Source organism: Bos taurus, chromosome 14, assembly GCF_002263795.3.
Source record: "Bos taurus isolate L1 Dominette 01449 registration number 42190680 breed Hereford chromosome 14, ARS-UCD2.0, whole genome shotgun sequence".
Classification (NCBI taxonomy): domain Eukaryota; kingdom Metazoa; phylum Chordata; class Mammalia; order Artiodactyla; family Bovidae; genus Bos; species Bos taurus.
The window spans coordinates 22,538,793-22,564,836 of record NC_037341.1 but is presented as its reverse complement, the minus strand read 5'-3'; positions in this window follow the sequence as shown (position 1 = coordinate 22,564,836).

The following is a 26,044-nucleotide window of genomic DNA, read 5'->3' as shown; positions in this document are numbered from 1 at the left end:
TTTCTTCCTAGTCTCACAAAGAAAAACAACAAGATACTCTTAGATACAGGCTTGTCAACCTTCCAAGGTGAGTTTTCATCCTTGCTCTTTTTTTTTCTTTACCGCCAAGACAAATGGATCAGGATCTAATCTGCTTACAATGGTGATACTTGCACAGCGATTTTGATAGGATCCGGGGATTAGCTGCAGCATCTCAGACCCTTAAACTATTCATTTCATTTTTAGCACGTCAACCAAAGTGGCAGATATTTTCATCAAAGGCATTTCCAGAAGCTCAGTTTATTGCCTCTTTGGGATTATATGTCTGCAACATATAACAGCCAATTTGGAATTATGGTAATAATCTCTCGCTTGCTCACAAAAGTGAGAATGGATTGAACTGAGACAGGCAATCACCTGCTCTCCAACTAGAAATAATTTTACAATTCATAGATCTTCTAATAAAAATAACAAAAGGTATGTTTTCCCATCACATATAAAATCTTGAACGCTGAGACTTAGCCACTAAACTGTCTTTTAAAAGGAAGAACATTGTGTGATAGCACAGGTCATTAGCACAATTCTAGAAGAGCACATCTAATCAGGCTACCTGTTTTATGGCTGAAAACAACCTGCCAAATTCCTGCCCATGTGGAACCGGAGGCTGGGCCCAGGCAACACTTCCTGCTGTCCAGGAACATATAAGTAAAGGCAAAACACACACCCAAGAGAACAAGTGATTTCATCCTTTATTTGATGGCAGTGATGGGTTTCTCCATGTGGGCCATCCCACCTCTATGCGCTACTGCCTCACACTTGGCTCTCTGAGAGGTTTTTGGAGCCCAAAGACTGACCACAGCCAACGACAAAGACCATCCCAGGGAGCAGGTATCTTCAAGAACATCACTAACCTCCACACTGATTCCCCTGCTTTCTATTTTTTAAAGCACAAAAGAGAAAAACAAATAGTGTATGTTAACACATAGATGTGGAATCTAGAAAAATGGTATCAATAAGCCTAATTTGCAGAGAGGAATAGAGACACAGGCATAGAGAATGAACATGTGGACACAGTGGGGGAAGAGAAAGAAGAGACAAATTGAGAAAGTAGCATCAACATATATACACTATCACGCGTGAAATGGATAGCTAGTGGGAAGCTGTTGTATTGCACAGGGAGTTCAGCTTGGTGCTCTGTGATGACCTAGAGGTCTGGGAAGGTGGGGGGAGGTCCAAGAGAAGGGGGCATATGTATACATGTGGCTGATTCACTTCACTGTACAGCAAAAACTAATTATACTAATTATACTGCAGTAGTAAATTATTTGGAGAAGGCAATGGCACCCCACTCCAGTACTCTTGCCTGGAAAATCCCACGGATGGCAGAGCCTGGTAGGCTGCAGTCCGTGGGGTCGCTAAGAGTCGGACACAACTGAGCGACTTCACTTTCACTTTTCACTTTCATGCATTGGAGAAGGAAATGGCAACCCACTCCAGTGTTCTTGCCTGGAGAATCCCAGGGACATGGGAGCCTGGTTGGCTTCAGTCTATGGGGTCGCACAGAGTCGGACACAACTGACATGACTTAGCAGCAGCAGCAGCAGTAAATTATTTAAAAAAGGAAAAACACAAAAAGATACATACACAGCCTTCGAAATGCACTGCACTCATTTCAGGAATTGTAAGGATAAACAAAAACTCTTGTTTCCAAGCAGAGTTGGTCATTCTCCAGGAGGTACCTGAAAAGGAAATAACAGTACTGAGAGGCTACCTTTGTTTCTGGTCCTGCTCTAGAATGATCCAGAACAGCACTCTCTGACGTAAATGGAATAGACATGACCCATGTGTACAGTTTTATATTTTCCAGAGTTAGTTGTTCAGTCATGTCCAACTCTTTGTGACCACATGAACAGTAGCCCGCCAGGCTCCTCTGTCCATGGGATTTCCCAGGCAAGAATACTGGAGTGGGGTATCACTCCCTGCTCATAGGCAGGGACTGAGTAAGTAAGACAGATATGTTTATCCCTACACCGCAGGTAAAGAAGGTCAAGTTCAGTGTAGTTGGTTGACCTGCCCATGCTCACACATGTGCTCAGTAGCAAAGTGGGAAAGGAGACCTCCTGGACCCTGGGCTGCACTAGCCCATCTCATCCCTAGGAGGCAGGCATATCCAGATTTTGGAAACCCTTTGTGCCAGGCATCTTTAGTTCCTGAAATGACAGCTCAAGGATCCAAGCTTGGTGACTGTTGGCCTTTAGCATGCTGCTGTGCACAAGACAAACATAGTATTTTATTGCAAACATTTGATTCATGCTTTGCAGTAGAATATGATACATACACAGTCACCAAACATGGAGAAGCAAGAAATTATGGCTATTTCCATTTCCAACCGTACTAAGTATTTACTTCTGTTATTTCAAAAGCAGATCAGTCTAAGAGCCTGACAAGGTAATTTGAGGGAACATTACGAATGATGCCTTTGAAACTACTGTTGTGGCTTTGGGTTTTTCTCCTGTTGTTTCCAAAAACCTAGTATTTTCTGTGGGGGAATAAAATGTTGTTTTTCTTTGGGAAATTGCTGGTATTAACGGAGTGAGTCTGTTGGTTAGCAAAGATTTAAAAAAAGAAAAGACCACATCATGACACACAGGAATCATCTCGTCAGAATATGTTGCCTCTAAAATCCAAGTGAAGTGAAGTCGCTCAACCGTGTCCGACTCTTTGCGACCCCACAAACTGTAGCCTACCATGCTCCTCTGTCCATGGGATTTTCCAGGCAAGAATACTGGAGTGGGTTGTCATTTCCTTCTCCAGAGGATCTTCCTGACCCAGGGATCTAACCCAGGTCTTCCACACTATAGGCAGACGCTTTACCATCTAAGCCATCAGGGATTCCCGCCAAACATTGTATTCCTTTATATATGGTGTGAAATACAGGGTGAAGCAAAGCAATAGATCTCTCATTTTAGAAGAGGTATCTTGGGACCTCCCTGGTAGTCCAGTGGCTAATATTTTGTCCCCCCAATGCGGGGAGCCTGGGTTTAATCTCTGGTCTGGGAACTAGACCCCTCATGCCACAATTAATGATCTTATAAGTAGCAATGAAGATCAGAGATCCCAAGTCCCACAACTAAGACCTTGTGAGCCAAATAAATACAAAATAAATATTAAAAAAGAAGAAATATCACAACATGTCAGAGATTCTCGGGAGTCTGGAATCTTCCCTGGTATGACAGGTCCCTGGATCATCTACCCCTCAGAATATATAATCTTACTAAGGCAGCTAGGATGAGCCCTACCTCCTTCCTCCAGGGTCCAGTTATTTTAATTTCATTGATTTAATGAACCCCTACAATGTTCTATTGGTTATCAATATGACTTAGTTTCCTTGAGACCAATATTGTCCAACAGAAATCTAATGTGAACTGTAAATGCAAGCCACCTTTGCCATTTTAAATTTTCTGGTACCCCCATTAAAGAGTAAAATTAAATAGAGAAAGTTCCTTGAATAGTGTGTTTTATTTAGCCCAATGCATTCAACATATTATCATTTCAACATGCAATCAGCACAAAATGTTAACGTATTTGACATTTTTTATACCAAGTCTTGAAAATCTGGTAGATTTTATTCTCATGAAGAATGTCTATATCAGCTATATGACCAGTGGTCAGCCTCCACGTGTGGCTGGTGGCTACCAAAACCAGCCAGCACAGCTTCAGGCTGTGTTGTGATAAAGAGCAGAGGGTTTGATGAAGACCTTCCCCTCATCTCTGCTACTGGAGACAAACTGTTTCTGGTTATCTATGCTGATATCCTGTTTGGCAGTAAATAGGTGTCAGGGGCTGTATCTATTTCTGCAATAAAGACACAACACCTGGAACCGCAGCTGTGAGTGTATCATCACCTGATAAGTTTGGTGACAATGTAGACTTTTTCCCCCGCCTCCATCTGGCTTTGTATTGTCTGAAAAGACAAATTAAATGGAGATACCAAACTCCCTAACTATCCTTTCCTTCCATTCTTCCCCGCCTCCACCGCCTGGCAACCATAAATTCTTTCTCTAAGTCTGTGAGTCTGTTTCTGTTTTGTAAATAAGTTTATTTGCATCATTTCTTTATAAATTCTGTATATAAAGGATGTCTAACCAGCAAGGACCTACTGTGTAGCACTGCTCAATGTTATGTGGCAGCCTGGATGGGAGGGGAGTTTGGGGGAGAGTGGATACATGTATATGTATGGCTGAGTCCCTTTGCTGTTCACCTGAAACCATCACATTCTGAATCAACTATACCTTAATACAAAATAAAAAGTTAAAAAAAAAATGGAGACACAGTAGGAATAACTACTCCTGCATTTCTCAGTTTGTCAACACCACAAAAACTCTGTAGTTTCCTTAGGATGTGGTAGTGCTTTGGCAGTTTACTATTTTGTAAACGAAGTTGTTGCTAAGAACATCTATTCACACTATATAGTTGGGGCTGGGGAGAAACCACAGGATGGGTCTGCCCTCCTACTGAACTCTCTCTGAGACAGCTGCAAAGAGTTGAACACGACTGAGTATGCACACAATATATGTTATTACCAAATAATATTATATAAATTATAACTATATAGATAATTAACAGTCTAAGTGAAAGTTAAAGTTGCTCAGTCATGTCTGACTCTTTTTGACCCCATGGGCTATACAGTCCATGGAATATTCCAGGCCAGAATACTGGAGTAGGTAGCCTTTCCCTTCTCCAGGGGATCTTCCCAACCCAGGGACCGAACCCAGGTCTCCAGAACTGCAGGTGGATTCTTTACCAGCTGAGCCACAAGGGAAGCCCAATTAACAGTCTACAATGTAAATTATATAAAATACATTTATATATTTACTAGATCAATAAAAATTGGTTCCAAGCTTTTGCCATTGCAAATAACAGTTAATGAATATCTGTATTTATTTCATATCTACACTTTACACATATGAAAGTGTAGGTATAAAATAAATACCTAAGGTGTCTTGACTTAAAATTTGGATGCAAATTCACAAAGAGCACTTCCCACCTGAATTGTCTTATTCTATAGATCAGAGCTCCTCAATGGGGATTTCACAGCATAATACATGGTGGTTTACAATGTGTCATCAATAACAGTGTGGGGCTTCCCTGGTGGCTCAGTGGTAAAGAATCTGCAGGAGACACCAGTTCAATCCCTGTTCTGGGAAGATCCCACATGTCACGGAGTAACTAAGCCTGTGTGCCACAACTATTGAGTCGGTGCTCTACAGCCCAGGAACTGCAACTACCGAGACCAAAAGCTGCAACTATTGAAGCTCTTACACTTTGGAGCCTGTGCTCTGCAACAAGAGAAGCCACGGCAATAAGAAGCCTGCACACCACAACTAGAGAGCAGCCCCTGCTTGCTGCAACTAGAAAAAAGCCCGCACAGCCATGAAGGGCCAGTGCAGCCAAAAACAAAATGCTAGACAGAAGGTGCTGACCATGTTGATATGGAAGAGAGAGGGAGGATACAGAGGAGGATACAGGGCAGACACTGAGAGCTTGAGATGGAGTGAGAATCTGATGGACCAAGTTCCAGAGGAGGAGGGGGAGGAGGACAAGTCTAGGGATGATGCTTCACTGAATCTTTCCATATAGAGCAGGTCAGAATGTGTGCAGCAGCACATGGGAATGGAGGCACATCACAGCTCACACCTGCTCAGCACCAGCTGAAAGACATTGGCCCCATGCTACCTGGACAACCGGGGGCTCACAATTCAGCATCCTTTGGCCATCTTCGGTACAACAGTTGACGTCAGTAAAGAGGCCCTGAAGGAACAGAAAGGTTAGATTTGGTCAGAAATGTCATATACATTCTTTTCATTTGGGATGTAAGAAGAATAGCAGAGCTATGAAACAGGTGAACTTTAAGGCAGACAGATGATGTGGGATGTTTAATAACAATTATTGGATTAGCTGAATCTGATTCGTCAGGCTCCAGAAACACTGTGGAAAACCTGATCATAATTCTTATGTGGTAACTGTAAAATGACAGGGAGAATCTATCTCTTAATCTTGGGCTTATTCTGCTGTGATCATATCGACACAATTTTTAATTCTGAAAGAAAATGCAAGTAGTATATTAGATTCTCATCATTCCTCTTTTTAATCTAATTTTTTCAATTTTCTAATTAAAATTGGATGTTTCTGTTGTAGTGTTTTAGGCTATTTTTTTCAGATGATCTAACCATCTATCTGCCTTGCACATGAGTAGCTGGACACATGGATGAATGAAGTAAAAAGAGCAGGTAAAAGAGATAAGCACGAGGTTCAACCCTTTATTGTCAAGCACTGCGCAATTCCAGGAGAGGAAGTGCCAAAGACCAGGTGACACAGGTAGAAGTGGTACCTTGTCCAGTTTCCCTCTACCACCTGGATCTGCTATCCAGGATGGAGCTTGCTAGTCAAAGAACCCATGGAAAGAGAAGATGTGGAATGAAGACAGGATGTTTGCACCACAGTCGATTCTCTGCATCACTTCAGCTTTTCCAAGTGAGCCTGGAAAAGAGAGAGAATAAACAGAGTACTCTAAAAAGTGTTGTGCCCTCAGATCTATTTTTCTCTTTTTCAAAATCAATAAAGAACAACTGATTTATCAGTCTTAATGATGTTTCACTTAGAAAAATCTAGCATACCTGACTTTTGTTCACATTTTTGCCTACAACACAATTCAGATGGAAATTCATCATGAGCTCCATATTTGACACAATAATTAGACACCAATGGACACAATCAGTCATTGTTTTGAGTGAATTCTTATCATATTTTCCATTATAGCAATATGAAGCCATATTTTATACACATCATGTTTACCATCTTGGTTGTTTTTTTTTTAATATTTTCCCTAGGCTGGGACTGATTTCTCTAGTACAATTAAATGATCATATAAAATTTTCAAATCTGAATAGTCTTAAAATGGTTAACCTACCTTAAATAAATCAAGTAAATATTGAAATTTTCCCTCACAGTAATCCAAGAATATAGGCCAAAGATAAAAACAATTAAGTCTGTACTCTGATACTAAATTCACATTAAGAAGTATGAAACTCTGCAATTTACTGAAATTAATCATTAAAGCAGAATAAATTACTAACCTATGACAAGGTCATCATTTCAATCAAACAGTATTTCGAGAGTTAGAAGGAGTGTGTCATAATTTTCAAATCAGTTCAGTTGCTCAGTCGTATCCAACTCTTTGCGACCCCTTGGACTGCAGCATGCCAGGCTTCATTGTCCATCACCAACTCCCAGAGCTTGCTCAAACTCATGTCCATCGAGTCAGTGATGCCATCCAACCATCTCTCCTCTATCATCCCCTTCTCTTCCTGTCTTCAGTCTTTCGAAGCATCAGGGTCTTTTCCAATGAGTCAGTTCTTCATATCAGGTGGCCAAAGTATTGGAACTTCAGCTTCAGCATCAGTCCTTCCAATGAATATTTGGCATTGATTTCCTTTAGGATTGACTTGTTTGATCTTGCAGTCCAAGGGACTCTCAAGAGTCTTCTCCAACACCACAGTTCAAAATCATCAATTCTTCGGGGCTCTGCTTTCTTTATAGTCCAACTCTCACATTCATACATGACTACTGGAAAAACCATAGCTTTGACTAGATGAAACTTTGTCAGCAAAGTAATGTCTCTGCTTTTTAATACGTTGTCTAGGTTTGCCATAGCTTTTCTTCCAAGGAGCAAGCATCTTTTAATGTCATGGCTGCAGCCACCATCTGCAGTGATTTTGGAGCCCCCAAAAAATAAAGTCTGTCACCGTTTCCACTGTTTCCCCATCTATTTGCCATAAAGTGATGGGACCAGATGCCATGATCTTTGCTTTTTGAATGCTGAGTTTTAAGCCAACTTTTTCACTCTCCTCTTTCACTTTAATCAAGAGGCTCTTTAGTTCTTCTTTTCTTTCTGTCTATCTGAGGTTATTGATATTTCTCCTGACAATCTTGATTACAGTTTGTGCTTCATCCAGCCTGGAATTTTGCATGATGTACTCTGCATAGAAGTTAAATAAGCAGGGTCAATATACAGCCTTGACATACTCCTTTCCCAATTTGGAATTAGTCTGTGATTCCATGTGTGATTCTAACTGTTGCTTCTTGACCTGCCTACAGATTTCTCAGGACTTATTTTCAAAAGAGGTAGCTATTAATAAAGTCAAAAAAATAGGTTTATTCCATTTTTATTGACATAAAAGTTATTATATTCAAATTTATATCATACTATCTAATTATAGATATTAAACTGATGTTTAACCAACACTGTCTGCATTCCTAAGGTAACAGTAACACTTTATATACTATTTTAACCAATATTAAGTGAGTCCATATATAGTCCTCTTAATGACTGACTGAATTTTGTACAATATAGAGCAGAAGTAGGAAATAACCATCTGGTCAGACAATTAAAGGTCTCCTATATTCCTACATTTAGAGGAATGTTGTGCTTTTCAAGGAACTTTTTGGGCTTTCCTGGTGACTCAGCTGGTAAAGAACATGCCTGCCGATGAAGGAGATGCCAGAGATCCAGGTTCAATCCTTGGGTCAGGAAGATCCTCCAGAGGAGGGCATAACAACCCAGTCCAGTATTCTTGCCTGGAGAGTCCCATGTACAGAAGAGCCTGGTGGGCTACAGTCCATGGGGTCACAAAGAATCAGACAAGACAGTGTGTGCATGTGCATGCACACACACACACACACACACACACACACACACACACACATGCAATGAACTCCTGGTTTTACTTTTGTCAGCAGATCTATTTGTTTTAACTCCTTTTCCCATTGTGAATAGTGTCTACATATTCTCAAATGTGTATTTAACTGTTCAAAGAGAAGTTGCTGTGTCTTCACAGGTATTTGATGTAGCTTGTAATTTTTCAAGATCTGATGTTTTCATAAAGCAACAAACCCTTTACAAGGTTGACTATAGTGTCAGTCCCAACATCGATATCCAGGAAGCATCAACAAAGAAATGAAAAAGAAAGAAAAACATTACCAAATTTTAAAACATCATTCACAGAATATTTTCAAAGAATTACTCTTGTGGACATATTAAAAAGTTATTTCAGTCACTTTTGTTAGACAAATCGTACACTAAGAGGCTGCGATATGAGGATGTACACTGACAATACTGAAAACTGTCTTCTGCATTTTCTACTAAGTTCTCCTTTCTCAAAACAGGCCTCTGTGCTGGAGTAACTGAGTTTTATTTTACAGGGATGATCATTTTCCTGAAATAAACAGTGCCCTGCTCCAGATGTAGACTCACCTCTGTATGGAGACTGGCCAAGGAAAGCACAGCTGTCACAAAAGAACTTAGTGGAATAAACTGCATGAGAAACAACCTTGAGGTCTTTGCTGATGCACACACCAAGAAAGAAGCCTTATGAACAGATGTGTGTTGTTTTCTGGATCTGGAATTAATATTGGGAAATATTTTAAGATTATTTTTCCTTCCAATATGATCATGAGTCAGTCATGTCTGCTTCCCTCCAGATTTGCACACAGATGTGAGAATCTTTAATGAGAAGACTTATAGACTGAGTTACTCTATTGAAGGATCTCTTATGACGTCATATACTGTCCATTCTGAGATGGTCACTTTCCAGGACTCCAATTAGCATATTCATTTTCTTAATCAGGTTTCTGTTTAAACCAAAGAGCACTTCCTGAGTCTGGCTAATTATAGTTTTACTTACCTGCTCCAGCGGAGAAGGAAATGACAACCCACCTCAGTATTCTTGCCTGGAGAATTTCATGAACAGAGGAGTCTGGCAAGCTACAGTCCATGGGTTGCAGAATCAGACATGACTGGGTGATTATCACTTTACCTGTTGTAGAACTTTATTCATGAAAAGAGGAAACTTCACCATGAAAAATGTTCAGTCTTTCTTCCAGATGAGTAGTAAGCATGGGTGATGAGGGAGATAGTCGCTGTCACCTCCAATTAATATGGTCTTGAAAGGGGTTCCACCGGCCCATCAGGATGTGTTAGCATTTTTCATGCAGGATAGTAATGATTGGTTTAGCAGATCAGATTTCTGCAGATCTGATCCTTTAGCAGATTTTCCAGAAGACAATATATAGATAATTAACACATGATCCTTAAGCAGCCTGTCAAGATATTTGAACAAGTATTGCATAAACTCTGTGTAGAATTGAATGCCTTGAATCACCTCAGTGTGTAATTTCACTAAAGTCCTGAATCGGAAACACATGTATCAGCCTGCTGTCTGTAGGATTATTGATCAACATTCTCCCAAGTGGACACTCAGAAGCAGATTCTCTGTGGGCCACAAAGACTCCATTGTGTCTATACTGCAGAAACTGATATGTATACAGATGGTCTCACCTGACTTGCTGCAGATTATGTGGTCAAAATCTCTTTCATTTGTTCCAAACTGTGTCTGGTATTTTCACAGTATCTTTGCTAAAGACACTTTTGCTGTGTAACTAGTTGACCATGAGGCAACTTTGCCCATAAAAGATAAAATAACAGAAAACTAAAGGAGGACATGAAAAAAGATAGGGAAACGTGAGGAATGAAAATTAAATAAAACTGAAGACTTTGTTGTGAACAATGTATTTGAATATGTGTGGAATTCACTGCAGAACTGCAGAAATAATTGATCTTAGCTGATGGGTTGTACCCAAGCCCTTGTCTTCCAGTTCTTTCATTCATATCATTTGTTTTTTGGTTGCTGATTCATCTCCTTGCTCCACATCACAATGTGAAGGGAGGTCACCGGTGACTCATGACTTCTGCACTGGGACCAGACACAAGAAATAAACCTCCACACTACTAAGACTGAAATTTTTGGTCTATTTGAAATTGCAACTAGAATTACTATAAGTAATGTACTTAGTTCAACACTTGTTTTTACTTCATTTTGAAGTGCTGGTTTTCATTTGGGTTTATTTGGATCTTCTGGTTTAATAGCCATTGTAGCAGAGGAAGATACTTCACAAAATTACATAGAAATCCAAAGGAAGACTATGCATCATTGTTTATACTAGTATGACCTTGCTACTGATTTTTCAGTGCGTTTTATTCACTGCAAAGGTTTTTTGTTGTTGTTGCAATTCAGCTTATAATTATGTCAATCAGTTGTTCTTGACAACTAATAGAGAAGGTGTTCAGTTTATAGTTTAACAAATGGAATGAATATTCATTAAAGTACTCAACTGGAGTTTTTATAGAGATTAGAAAAGTCTGTTTCCAAGTTTCTGAAGTTTATATTCACAAATATTTTTATAGGCAGCACATATGTTGTTTCTAGCAACTAATATCATAATGGAGGGAATATTTCCAGTTAGCTGCTTTTGAAATTATCTTTCTGTGGCATGAGTTTCTTTTTAAAATTAGTAAAAATAAATTAGTAAAAATACCTTTTTTAAAAGTCACTTTAATCTTTAGAGGGTGACTGCATTTATTTTTTAAAAACCAATTGTGCTTGATAGGATAAAACTTATTGTAGAAAATGTCTGCAAATTTGGAATGCCTTTTTAAAAAAACTTTTTATTTTGTTTTGGGATATAGCTGATTAACCCAAAGTTGTGATAGCTTCAAGTGAATAGCAAAGGGACTCCGCCATACATATAAATGTATCCATTTTCCCTCAAACTCTCCTCTCATCCAGGCCGCCACATAACATTGATGGAATGCCATTTTTTAGTAAAAGAAAAAAGCTAACATTTTAAAACTCAATAATTCTTTTACGTGTTTTGCCATGAAATAATAAACGAATCATGTGTTTCAAATATTTAATGATCACTCCCTATTTCATTACAAAATATTATAAGTATCCTGCTGCTGCTGCTGCTGCTAAGTCGCTTCAGTCGTATCCGACTCTGTGCGACCCCATAGACGGCAGCCCACCAGGCTCCTCTGTCCATGGGATTCTCCAGGCAAGAACACTGGAGTGGGTTGCCATTTCCTTCTCCAACGCATGAAAGTGAAAAGTCAAAGTGAAGTCGCTCAGTCGTGTCCGACTCTTAGCGACCCCATGGACTGCAGCCCACCAGGCTCCTCCATCCATGGGATTTTCCAGGCAAGAGTACTGGAGTGGGGTGCCATTGCCTTCTCCAATAAGTATCCTACTATATGTTAAAGTTTAACTGTACAGATATAGATGTTGTCCTGTAGAGCTTTGTACATTCCTTTCAGCTTCTTTGCTATAATAACCTGCTGATGAAAAATTTAGTGAATACTATTACAAAAGGCTTTATCTCTGTAACCTTAACCTAAGGTTCTCTATCATCACAGAGCCATCGCTTCATTAGTGATTATACTGACACATCTTTTCCACAAAATGTAATTTTTATTAAAAAGATCATTCACTTCTTAGATCTTCTCTGGTATCTCTTTCCTTTCTTCTTTTTGCACGTGTGCTCAGTTGTGTGCAACTCTTTTTGACCCCATGCACTGTAGCCCTCCAGTCTCCTCAGTCCATGGCATTTTCCAAGCAAGAATACTGGAGTGGGTTGCCACTTCTTCCTCCAGGGGATCTTCCCAACCCAGGGACTGAACTCATGCCTCTTGCCTTTGGGGGCATATTCTTAACCACTAGAGCCACCTGGGATGCCTTCTCTTTCCTTTAGTGATCCACGAAAAAGTGATTTTTCTTGCATTTCATAGCTGTTTCATTGAGTATCACAACCATAACACATTAGAAGCATGTGTTTACTTCCAACTAACTATAGAGTTAGCACTTGTTCAAAACTGCATAATTTATTCTAGGTACTTTTTCATCTTTAAAGCAATATATCTATGTGTATCCCAGTTATATGAGCATTTGCTCACAAAGGAATACACTTTAGATTGTTTTCAAGTTGTTACCCATTTGTGACTTTTTAAGTCACAAAATTGTGTCCAACTCTTTATCCCCCGCTTGCCTGCAGCACATCAGCCTCCTATGTCCTCCACTATCTCCCAGTTTGCTCAAATTCATGTCCATTAAGCCAGTGATGTTACCTAATCATCTCTTCCTCTGCTGCCCTGTTCTCCTTTTGCCTTCAGTCTTTCCCAGGATCAGGGTCTTTTCCAATGAGTTGTCTATTTGCATCAGGTGGCCAAAGTTTTGGAGCTTCAGCTTCAGCATCGGTCCTTTGAATGAATATTCAGGGTTGATTTCCTTTAGGTTTGATCTCTTCTTGACTTTAGCTAAATTTATTGCTACAACAGGAAGAATAAGTATGTCTCTAACAGTATGTGGCATTTTTTTCCTTCTGCTCTTACTAAAAAAAGAAAATCTCAAACTTTTAAACATTTAGCATAAAGTTGGTGAAGTTTTATAAAATATGGATTGTGGATTAAATAATTTATACTTGGTAGAAATAGGTAGACATTTGTTTTTCATAATCTATTTGTTCAGTTTTTAAATGCCTTGCACATCTGTGTGCCATGGCTTCATTCTACTTTGTGCTCATAACTAAAGGTACCACATAGACTTTAAGAAAAATTTTATTGTTAAAGATAGTAAGTGTAAATCCATTTTCTCAATAGCCTTCTTGATCATTTAGTTTTGGGGTTTTTTTTTCATGACTTCTTGTCAAATTTCCATTTATTTTTATCTGTAATATGGCCCCAAACACCATTTCTTTTCTTACTTTTTTACACTAAAAACAAATAGAAAAAATAGAGATTCTAATATTTCCTTCCCAAGTAGTCTATTGGATCAAGTTACAACCCTTTGGTTGTGTTCTTCTTCTTTAGAGACTACTCATGTTGCTGGTAAATGCAACAGCAGAAACTTATAAACTCCTTTCAATTTGACAACAATGAGAATTGGCTTTATATCATGGCCTGCTCACACACACACACATACACACACATGCTACAAATGAAGAAAAGTTTTATAAAATATTACTATGAGTGATGCACTGCAACAAGCTTACTCTTTTGTTTTACAACAGTGGCTTCATAAAATGTAAGCAGATCTATTTTCCCAATGAAGAAAGGAAGCCTCCGAGGTTCTTGGTGCCTACAGAAGTGGTGGAAATGGTACGCCTTGGGGGTCTCTAATTGTACAATGAGCTGCCCTTTCACCCTTATCTTTCTGGAAGAGGCACAACCCAGACAGGCTAGGAGGTCGGAAGCTATTACACAGGACTCGGACACAAGGAGCTCCCTCTTGTCTATTTTCCTGAATTCCAAAACTGTCTAAGATAGCTGTTCTACAAGAACCCAGTCTGGGGAGCAGCAGTTGAAAAATCTATGTCTCCTGAAGACCTCAGAAAGGCTTCTGATCAAAGGACACAAGAAAGGGGACTGGGGACTCCTGGAGGTGATATGAGCAGCCAGTTGGCACCTCCACTTCAGGTTTGGAATTGCAATGCTCCACTCCTTGGAGGATCTGCTACGATATCCTGCCCCTGAATATTCCTGGGCCATCTCCAGGCCGGAATGTTTTTGTACCTTCCCCCACTTTCAGAAATCTTAGCAATCAAGCTGAGTTTGCAAGTCCACTGGCTTCTTCTGGTCTTCAAACTGGAACCACAGTTCATAAATAAGCTTCAGGAATCATCTTCAGGCAACTTTCAAAGCTCATGTCTCTCCCACAGGTTTTGGTTTCTGTCAAATGCAGCCTTTCTCCTTTTGTCATCCACTGCTACATCAATATCTTATATTACCCTGATCTGTTAGCAGTTCTGCAAAACTGTGTATGTATAATTAGCATTTTGTTATAATTAATAGAGTTATTCTGAGGCTATATCTCCTAGGACATGGCAGAGAGGAAGAGATGTTTCTACAGTGAACTATTTGTACAGTTTTTTGAATCAACATGTGGGTAATCTAACAGTTCCTACTCCCAGTGGGACCCTGCAGTGGAAATGACCAACAGTACTCATTTGTTCTTTATTCTCAGAACAATCCCTGCTTTTCCTAGAACTATTCAGCTCACCCAAAATTTCCAATATTATGCCACCTCTCCTTATAAAGAAAGAAGAATGCAGACCAATACTTTATAAGCCAATATATATTTGATAGAAAAAATCAAATACTCAGATGCAAAAGTACTCACTCAAAGCTTATTAAAATAAATGTCCTCTGATGTGTCCCTTAATTGTAGTAAAAGTAACTCTTATATGCTTTATTTTTTTTTCTAATTTTATTTTATTTTTAAACTTTACATAATTGTATTAGTTTTGCCTATATGCTTTATTTTTAATTTTTCTCTCCTTGAATATCATTATCCATCCACATCTTTTCATAGATACAGACTCAATTTTCTTATAATTAATAATAACTTTTTCTTGTTGATGCGCAAGTATTTACATCTTGGCCACTAGTAGCAACTTTTCAGTGGCTCTTTGTCCTTTCAACGTTACCCTAGACAATTTCTTAAAGTGTCTTTGTTTACTTGCAACGAGAAAATATTCCTGGATCCTCTTGTTTCCTCCCTGTTTCTCAAAATAGAATGGGCTACTCGAAAAGCAATCCACATTCCTTTATCTGGAAAATAATTCTAAAGGAAGGTGGTGGTGTTGTTTACTCAATAAGTCAACTCTTTGCAACCCCATGGACTGCAGCACGCCAGGCTTCCCTGTCCTTCACCATCTCCCAGAGTTTGCTCAAACTTATGTCCATTGGGTCGGTGATGCCATCCAACCATCTCATCCTATTCTGCATGCTTTTCTGTCTTCAATCTTTCCCAGCATCAGGGTCTTTTCCAATAAGTTGGCTCTTCATATCAGGTGGCCAAAGCAGATGGTGTCACCTGAGTTATGCTGTCTGGAGATGAATTAAGTCACTTACCTGAGGAAGACAGGTAAAAAAAAAAAAAGTTTTTTCAGGAAATAAAAGAATATTAACCCCCAAGTTCACATGACATTTCCAAATTAACTGTAAAATTACTAAATCATATCTTTTAAAGATTTTGTTCTAATATAAAATTTGCAGCTTTTTGCATCACTTTTTATTAACTTCTTACCTATGAAAATAAAGTTTTATCTACATGAAGATCTATTACATGGACTAGAGAAATTACCTTACTTTCATTGTCATAAGAAGTATCATAAAAGAGAGAAGTGCACAGCATTACTCAAAAGCTTTGATCTGTTATTTATATGTCACTTTGTTGGTTGTTGTTTTAGTTGCTAAATTGCATCTGATTCTTTAGTGACCCCATGGACTCCTGCCAGGCTCCTCTGTCCATGAAATTCTCCAAGCAAGAACTCTGAAGTGGGTTGCCATTTCCTCCTCCAAGGGATCTTTGCAATCCAAGGACTGAACCCATGTCTCTTGCATTGGCAGGCAGATTCTTTGCCACTAAGCCACCAGGGAAGCCTGTGTATGTCACATGCATCTATTTAACAAGTGAATACAAATAAATACACAATATGAAACAATACTGTGTAGAGCTTAATTCCTCTTTTCAAACATAGGCCAGATACTAGGCAAGAAACTTTAATCATAGAACCATGCCCTCAACACACATCTCTAAATGACAAAAAAAGAAAAAGAAATTGAATGGAATAGCATTCTGAGCAAGAACCTTTCCATAGAAGGGTTCAAAGCATATTTGGTTGTTGGCGTTTTCTAAAATAGGATGATATCTGAGCAGTTTCGCTTCCTCTTGACACTGCTGCACGTAGCATCACAAAGCCCAGTGTCTGGAAGATGATTTAGAGCAGCTAGACTGAATTATCAAGGAGTCTGCCAGGATTCTCTGGCATTTGGGATTTGGCAGGATGCTGCAAAATAAATTTTCTTAGACAATTCTGGGTTTCACTACATACCCAAGTGCTCCTCTGACTGCACACTTCCCTCCACATCTCTTGATGATGTGACTTTTTCATCTGCCCGGGTTAGAACAGCAAATCAAACAAACCTGGGATGAGATCTAATGTCATGATTCCTTACTCTGTTTCAGTCAACTCTCGTATTTTCTTTGAAAAATGAATATGATTAAAATTAATATTTAAAAGTAAACTTACCAAAATATGAGTCTTTTCTTAAACAACTTTATTTTTTAAATAGCAGTTTTAGGATCTTGGAAAAACTTAGAGGAAGGTTTTAAAGAGATTTCTCATATAACCCTTATCCCTACCCAGGCAGACCTTCTCCATCATTAACAACTCAGCAGATGCTGTATTTGCTGTAACTGATGAACCTACATTGACACGTCATGATCACCCAAAGTTCATCATTCACACAGGGTTCACTCAGTGCTGGTTCCTGTGGGAATTCAGCTCCTGAGTGACTGCCCTGCTGAGCTGCAGTTCTCTGTTTCTGCCTCTTGGTCTTGTAACCGAGCAGGACCCCATAGGGCCCTCCCGGGACAGGCCTTCCCTTGTATCCTCTGCTTTAGCTCCCCTCTGAAGGACCCAGATAGACAGAAGAGCCTGGCGGGCTACAGCCCCTAGGGTCGCAGAGTGTCAGACATGACTGAGCAACTAGGCACACACAAAGTACCTCAGTTCAGTTCAGTTGCTCAGTCGTCTCCTGCTCTTTGTGATCCCATGGACTGCAGCACGTCAGGCTTCCCTGTCCATCACCAACTCCCAGAGCTTGCTCAGACTCATTGAGTTGGTGATGCCATCCAACCATCTCATTCTCTGTCGTCCCCTTCTTCTCCTGCCTTCAATCTTTCCCAGCATCAGGGTCTTTTCCAATAAGTCAGTTCTTTGCATCCTGTGGCCAAAGTACTGGAGCTTCAGCTTCACAGCCTCAGTCCTTCCAATAAACATCCAGGACTGATCTCCTTTAGGATTGACTATTTTGATCTCCTTGCAGTCTAAGTGACTCTCAAGAGTCTTCTCCAACACCACAGTTCAAAAGCATCAATTCTTTGGTGCTCAGCTTTGTTTATAGTCCAACACTCACATCCATACATGACTACTAGAAAAACCATAGCTTTAACTAGAAGGACCTTTGTCAGCAAAGTAATGTCTCTGAGTTTTAATATGCTGTCTAGGTTGCTCATAGCTTTTCTTTCAGGTATCAAAGTACCTAGGTAACAATATTTGATGCAAATTTCCCGAGTAAATATATGAGAGCAGGTAGAGGTGTGTCTTTCCTTTATAACAATGTGGCCAATTTTCCCATTGAAACACAAGAAGGAGGGTGTGTTTATGTCCTCAAAACAGTGTGATGCGAAATGTGTAAAGCATACCTTTAACATCCTAAGAGAAAGAAGTCACATAAGATACATAAAGAACCAAAACAAATGAATAACAAACCTTTCTAAAAATGAGAGAGTTTTAGTCTGATGAACCCATCAACACTGTTGGTCTACATAACCTGTAATTGTCACATTTCAATTGGCTGTTTTGATCACATCACCAAGTGTGCACTTTAGTATTGCTGATTGGAAGGTACCGGGGTGCAGACTGGAAGCTGTGACCAGATACACACTGGCATATTTCCCCATTTGATATTTAATTTCTTAGTCAACCAAAGGCATTTATATGACTGCAGTACAGTTATCATCAACTTTTTTTTTTTAACCTAGATCCTCTTTATTCCAAAAGAGAAAAGGTGCATGAAGCTGCATCCACTGATGCTTTCTGCATTTGCACTTCAGTCGTGTCCAGCTGTTAGGGACCCTGTGGACTTATGGCCTGATGTTCTCTGTTGATTGCTTACTCTAAATTTATTCCATGTTTCTGGATGTATCAGAGACTGCTGCTTGTTGCTGCTATAATTCTCCTCATAGTCCCTGATTTTGGTTGTGACAGCAACAAGCCCAGCTAAATATTTGCATTCCCTGATCTCCTCTGCAATTTGGGGACTGTAGGGCACAGTTCTGGCTAAAGAGACGCAAGCTAGGAAGGGAGGGAGGGGTCACTATGAGGTAAGATTTGAACGGGAGCAGACTAGCTGACATAAGCCACTTTTTCTCTTTTCCTGTTGCCTTCTTCCTGCTTGAAACAGGTGGTCCAGCATCAGCCTTTTTCTTCAGCCTATGAAGCTGTAGCTCTTAGCCTACAGGTGATGCAGCCAAGAACCCCAAGAGCTTGACACCTTTTTCCAAGGACCCCTCAGGGCCACCACATCTCCCTTGTGTCACCCAACTCAGACCTGATACTTTGTGAGCTGAAAGGACTGCTTTTCCAGTTAAGTCATAATCAGTTCTGTAATCAACCCTGGATACATTGCTACCTTTAGAAAATTAAAAGCTAAAAGCATGACTTTAAAGCCTTTTCATGTTTTTGATAGGATGATATTTATGTTACATTTAAAGTCGCTCAGTCATTTCCAACTCTTTGGGACTCTATGGACTATACAGTCAATGGAATTCTCCAGCCAGAATACTGGAGGGGGTAGCCTTTCCCTTCTCCAGGGGATCTTATGTAACAATAAGATGGTTACATCCCAAATATATGCTTCCTCACATATTTGCCAGAATCCAGATAAAAGAAACACAGCTTATAAAAATGAAAACATGTAATAAGCCAGACTTTATGTAGCTCTACTAAAAATGCTATGCAGTTTCCCAGAGTCAAATGATGGCCAATGTCCATCACAGTCCCCATTCAATGGAAATCCTAATGGGGAAAATTATTCTTTACATTAGATGGTAAACAATTAGGCATTTGATTTCCAAAATATGGCTGGCCAGAAAAAAAGAAATATCTCTCCTTTTGATAGAAAATAACATTATCTGCCAAAATTCTGAAGATGAATGCCAAGGACTAGATGAGTCAAAAGTTTGCTGGCAAAAATAAATGCACAAGTTTTGAAATTAATCACATTTTTTGAAACATGCTTGTGATATACTCTTACTGTTTGCTATCCTGGAGCATGACTATGTTACTGAAGCCAAGAGTACCCTGCAATAGAAAGCCAGTTTCCAAAAGCAGAGAGGCATGATCTTTTCAACACTTCGGCTTGGATTCAGGTGATAAGTTTTGCTCATAGCACGCTCCTCCCATCCCAGGGATAACCAATGGATGAAAACAGACTTTCTGGTTACTGTTTAACTGACAAGAAATCACATTCAGGAAAACTGACCAAAGTTCTCTGCTGTGATGAGCAATGTAAAATCTGAGCTTGGGTTACAAGAGAAACATCATCTGCTGATCTCTCCCCACGGACTACTTTCCTCTTCTCTGTTCCTGGAACTTTGCATCAGTACAGTGAGGCCTTAGAGTTCTTCCAACTATTGAATCCCTCCTTTGTCCAAACACCTTCTTACATTAATAACTAACATGCAAACCAGAACTGAAGCAGAGGAAGTCTGCCCAGGAGGTGGTTATGGGAGAAGGCAGAGAAGGTCACATGTAACAACTACAAAAGAAACTCCCAGCTAGTTATTTACTTGGCTTTTACGTGTGAGGTGATCAAAAGGTAATTCTCTGGGGCAATGAGAATCTGATTTCCCTAAATTCCCTGAATTTCCCTGAATTTCTCACCCGCAGACGCATAATGAAGTAGCAGGTGAAGATTCATTCACAGGACAAACTTCTTGAGTGCTGAGCAGGTTGGGGATACAATGTACGCTTTTCTCTCACAGTGTGTTCTTACCACTGCTGTGTGTTTTTTACATAATTTGTCATTCTTAATAGCTTTGCTATATTTTAACTTAATATTCTAATGAACTATATACTTCAAGGGTTTCTATGCAGTTTAGAATATCCCATCGGAGAAAACGAAATTTGGAAAACAAACTCGATTTCTCAGTCTTCTATTTTTTTCCCCTGAACATTATTTAATTTGCTGTTGAGATTTGGAGTCTAGATAAATTGAAATTTTTGCTAAATTCTATTAAGTAAGTTCAAAAGATATTTTGATTATGTTTATAATATTCAAGCAGGATAAGGCCATGTGTATCTAGAAGTTACACAAAACGAATGGCATGTGTTGAGATCATAATCCAGTCCACAATTGGACGCCAGTGTCAGAGCTCTAAGCCACTTTTAAAATGAAATAAAAACAAATATCTGGAAAAAACTGTTTTGGGGGGCTTCCTTCCTTCATATCTCAAAATTTTAAATGCAAGCAAGTCTCAAGTGCAACATTCTAGAAAGTATAACAAACAGCTTGAAAAGTGTAGCCAATTTCTCTCTTCCTATGTAGAGTTTCTCCCTTCCTGCTTTGAATAAAGTGAATTCAAAGAATGTTATTCTTTCTTCAGTGAACACAGATACTTTCTGATAAAGAAGAACTTTGAGATTCCCATGTTTGGGGATCCATCACTAACTAAGATTAACTCCCAAATCTCCTAATTTATACAATCCCTGAAATTGGTGCCAATTTAAGAAATCCATCCCCCCAGTTTGCTTTGAGAAACAGAGCTTTATTGTAATAAGCTGAAATAACGCTACATGAAACTGTACTCCATTTTTGGTTTTCTCAAAAGTGAAGGGGTTAAGATTACTTAATGAAAGTTAATAATAATAATCATTAGATACAGATTAAATTATACAGCAATGACTATAGCTCTATTTCAATATGTTGTTTTTATTTCATTATTTTAGAGAGAGAAAAACTAAATTCTGCTTTAAAAATTATCATGTGTCATTATCAATACTTGAGAACAAAATGTAATTAATCTAAAATAATGAAAGAAGTTACAAAAACAACTCCTTAGTAAATGTCTTCAAATATATTTAACATATCATCAAGTGCTGTGATCAGCCTGAAAGTGAAAGTCAATCAGTCATGTCCGACTCTTTACGACCCCAAGTCCGTAGAATTCTCCAGACCAGAATACTGGAATGGATAGCCTTTCCCTTCTCCAGGGGATCTTTCCAATCCAGGGATCGAACCCAGGTGTCCCACATTGCAGGCAGATTCTTTACCAGCTAAGCCACAAGGGAAGCCCAAGAATACTGGAGTGGGTAGCCTATCCCTTCTCCAGCGCATATTCCCAACCCAGGAACCGAACCAGGGGTCTCCTGCATTGCAGGCAGATTCTTTACCAACTGAAATATCAGGGAAGTCCATGGTCAGCGTGCTGCTGCTGCTACGTTGCTTTAGTCGTGTCCGACTCTGTGCGACCCCATAGACGGCAGCCCACCAGGCTTCCCATCCCTGGAATTCTCCAGGCAAGAACATTGGAGTATGTTGCCATTTCTGTCTCCAATGCAGGAAAGTGAAAAGTGAAAGTGAAGTTGCTCAGTCGTGTCCGACTCTAGCGACCCCATGGACTAAGCTCCTCCATCCATGGGATTTTCTAGGCAAAAGTACTGGAGTGGGGTGCCATTGCCTTCTCCAATGGTCAGCCTAGAGGCAACTATTTTACATTTCAAAACACTGTAGCTTTTTACAAACTCTGGAGTTCTACATCACCTGCTCCAGGCTGCCACAGAGCACCGCTCCAACTGTGAAAACATCCACCTGAAATTAAGCAAATTAGAGATACTGATGGAAAGATGTAACGCTGTAGGGTACCAATTGATTAAAACACGTCTTTTATTCATTTTTTTGGCAGCTTGAGAATATTTTTGTGTGCGTTTAACCTGTATTGATTTCCTTAACTTCTTAAAAACACAACATCAGCACAGTTCAAATAATCCTACTATATTGGAGGCCTTTAAGAAACTTTTAGAGGTGATGAAACTAAAGCATGCCGCTTCTGAGTGAATTGCCTGCAGTTGCAGATGTGATTGGTGGCAAGACAGGGTTGGAACTCAGGGACCCTGAGTTTCCTGTAGGGACTACCACCCCCTCTACTAGGAGAAGGTCTTAGGAATTATATACACTGCCACTGTCAATGATATACAGTGTTTTCAGAAGCTTCCATGCACTGTTTAAGGTTCCACTAAGCATATCATTGCTTGTCAGCAGCTGGGACATACATAACCAAATAGGATGACACATGATCCCTTGTAGAGGAAGACAGGCAGTGTACAAGAGGACCGGAAGTCCCATCAATTACTGTGGCCTCTAAATACTCAGCATGCAGCCTGCATGAGCTCACAGGGCCACACAGAACGATTTACAATTGATTTCAAGTCTCAGTAGATAACAACAAGCATGCAAAGGGGACGAAGAAACTAAAACTTGGGTAACCATGTAATTTTATTCTGAGCTGGATATGTGAGGGGCAAGAAAAGTGATGCTTTCCTAGGAGGTATTTTTCTTCAGAAGCAACGGAACTGGAAAATAGTAGAAGATGAATTAGTAATCAAGTATTTTGCAGAGGATGAAGAGAAAATGTGTGAGACCCACTTAAACTTAGCTGCCAAATTACTAGCAATATTCTATCTCATTCTAATAAAGAAGCTGATATGTTTACATTTTCCCCCATTCCTGAGGCAAGCAGAATAATAATTTGTCTCAATTCAATTTCCTGGTTACATTAACTTAAAGATCAATACACGAGGGAAGATTTACTTGTCAAGTTTGATCTGCAAAAGGCAGATTTTACATTCTTATGTTTTCATTACTAGTTCATACTTTATACCTATCAGGCTATACACTGTCCAGGATTAAATAAGATGGAAAATTTTAAGCACTGCCGTCTGTACCAAATCTGTCTCCTTTTCTACCAGTTTCAGAGTTAGGTGGATCCACCCACAACCCCTAAACCTCCTCAATACTGAGGATTCCCACTCCCCTCCACTTACCACCTTCGTAGACAAACTCTGGGCTTAGTCATCATCAGAGTTTTCAAACCTCTGAAATCTTAATTGTAAGAGTTCACTGTCTCTCTGAGGACTAACTGCTCATTTCTTCCCAAGGCATCTGCTCATTGACACCAGTAATCTTGATCTCCACCCGCTCCCCCATTAACTAGTAACCAGTTTTGCTGGTCTGGCTTCATCTCCTAACTAACCTAGTTCATAATGCAGTTACTTGAGTAATTCTATCCCAACACCTGCTGTCATTTTCCCTTCTCATCTTTCTTCTGCACCACTTGTTTTATCAGTTCTCTATAAAACTAAAACGTAATTCCTTTTTTAAAAATTACCTGTTCATGCCCTTTGGCCATTTACCTGTGGGGATGGGAGTAGTCTTCTTATCTGGATGCTAAGATCTCATTTGTCATATGAATCACAAAATTTACTCTTCATATTAATATTTTATTTGTACAATTTGCAAGTATGTTCTCTCAGGGTTTATATTTTAATTCAAATATACTGTATTTAATTTTATAGAAATTTTGGATTTTAATATGGTTACATTTTAAAATCTTTGTGCTAGAGCAAACTTCTTTATCATAAAATGAAAGTATTCACTTATATTTTCTTTTAATACTTTGAAAGTTTGGTTTTTCACATTCTGGATTTTATTTGGGGGTATGTTGTGAGGTAGGTAAAGACTAGATTTTATCTCTTTCAGTATTTATAATCAATCGCCCCAATCTTTAAAAGTTCACCCACAACCACAGATTGGTTATGCCACCCTGTCATATTCTCAGGTTTATTTCTGAGTCCTTTGTTTTGCCTTGTTCTAATTAAGCTTGTGTCTATATTACATGATTTTAATTACTAAACTTTGTAATGCACCTCCAAAGGCTGTTACCAGATATTTTCCAGCATTGGCTATTCTTGGTCTTCTGTTATTTTGCACAAATTCTGGAGTTAGCTGATCAAATTTTCATGAAAAGAAAGAAGTAAGAAAGGGAAGAAGGAATGAAAAAGAGAAAGAGGAAAAGAGATTCATAGACTAGTTGTTACTCAGACTGACACCACTGAAGTGTTCTCATCTGTGAACAATACTGTTCTCTATATATTTCAGCACAACTTTCCATTTTTCAATAGCTTTGCTTTCTTCTCCATGTCTTTTGTTGGATTTATCCCCATAATCTTATGACATTTTCTTTTGGCTTATTGTATTTTCTAACTAGTGGTGCTGGCATATAGGAACGTAGTTGATCTTTATGTACTAATCTTAAATGCAATACCATTTCTAAACCTTCTTACTTGTACTTATATAATTTTCTTGGACTTTCTATGTAGAAAGTCATGCTGTCTGTGAATAAAGACAGTTTTTACTCTATTCTGATACTCATTCTTTTAATTTTTCTGTTCTTTTATTTATTGTCTACTATAGATTTTTAGTAGATACCCTTATCAAAGTGAGAAAGTTCTCTTATGTTCTACGTTTTTCTTTTTTTAGCATCAATAGATGCTTAATTTTATTGAATCTGTCATAGTATTGAGATGGTTTTGTAAAGATGGAGAAGGCTGAGTAGCTGTGTATGACATGGATTTTCTAACAACTTATAAACCTCAATTGCCATTGATGTAAACTAAATGAGACAAAATTGTTCTAAATTCTAATAATGTCAATACTGGCTGTTAGTCCTGCTATACAATGACCTACTCATAGAGGAAAACAGCTTCTATAGATTTCCAAACACCCAACGGGAAGCTGCATTAAATATCACCTTGAACTTGGAGCTCCTCAGCCCCTTCTTCCAGGCTAGCAGATAACTTATGTGGAAGGAGTCAGGAGCCACTAACAGATTGTCCTAAAATGTGTGTTCTCCCTTTGTCAATACCCCTCAAAAGATGTCATGAAATCCATTCCTTTTTCCTACAGCTTCTCAGCAGAGGGATTTGAAAACTGGGCCGGAGGTAAACAGTCAGCTGGAGTGTGGCCGAGAGGTATTGGACCTCACATCAGCATGTTTTGGTCCTGCAGGTATAAGGAGAGGGCCTTTCATTAAGTCCTGTAATATCTCAACAGGTTTCTTAACACTAAGCCACCCAAGGCTCCTGGGGCAGAGACAACTTCTTTGTCACATATTATTGGCACCATTACTAAACTCAGATGGTAAATGTTTAATTCAGGATTTTATATTCATGTTTATATAAATTTACATGTCTTATACATACACACATGCATATATATAGAGAGAGAGATAAATATGTATGGTGTATATATTTAAATTATTTAGAGTTTTATATACGTATGTTTTATGGGCTTCCCAGGTGATGCTAGAGGTAAGAACCCACATGCCAATGCAGGAGACGTAAGAGATGCAGGTTTGATCTCTGGGTTAGGAAGATTCCCCCGGAGGAGGGCACGGCAACCCACTCCAGTATTCTCTCCCATGGACAGAGTAGCCTGGCAGACTACAGTCCATAGAGTCACAATCAGTCAGATACAACTGCAGTGATT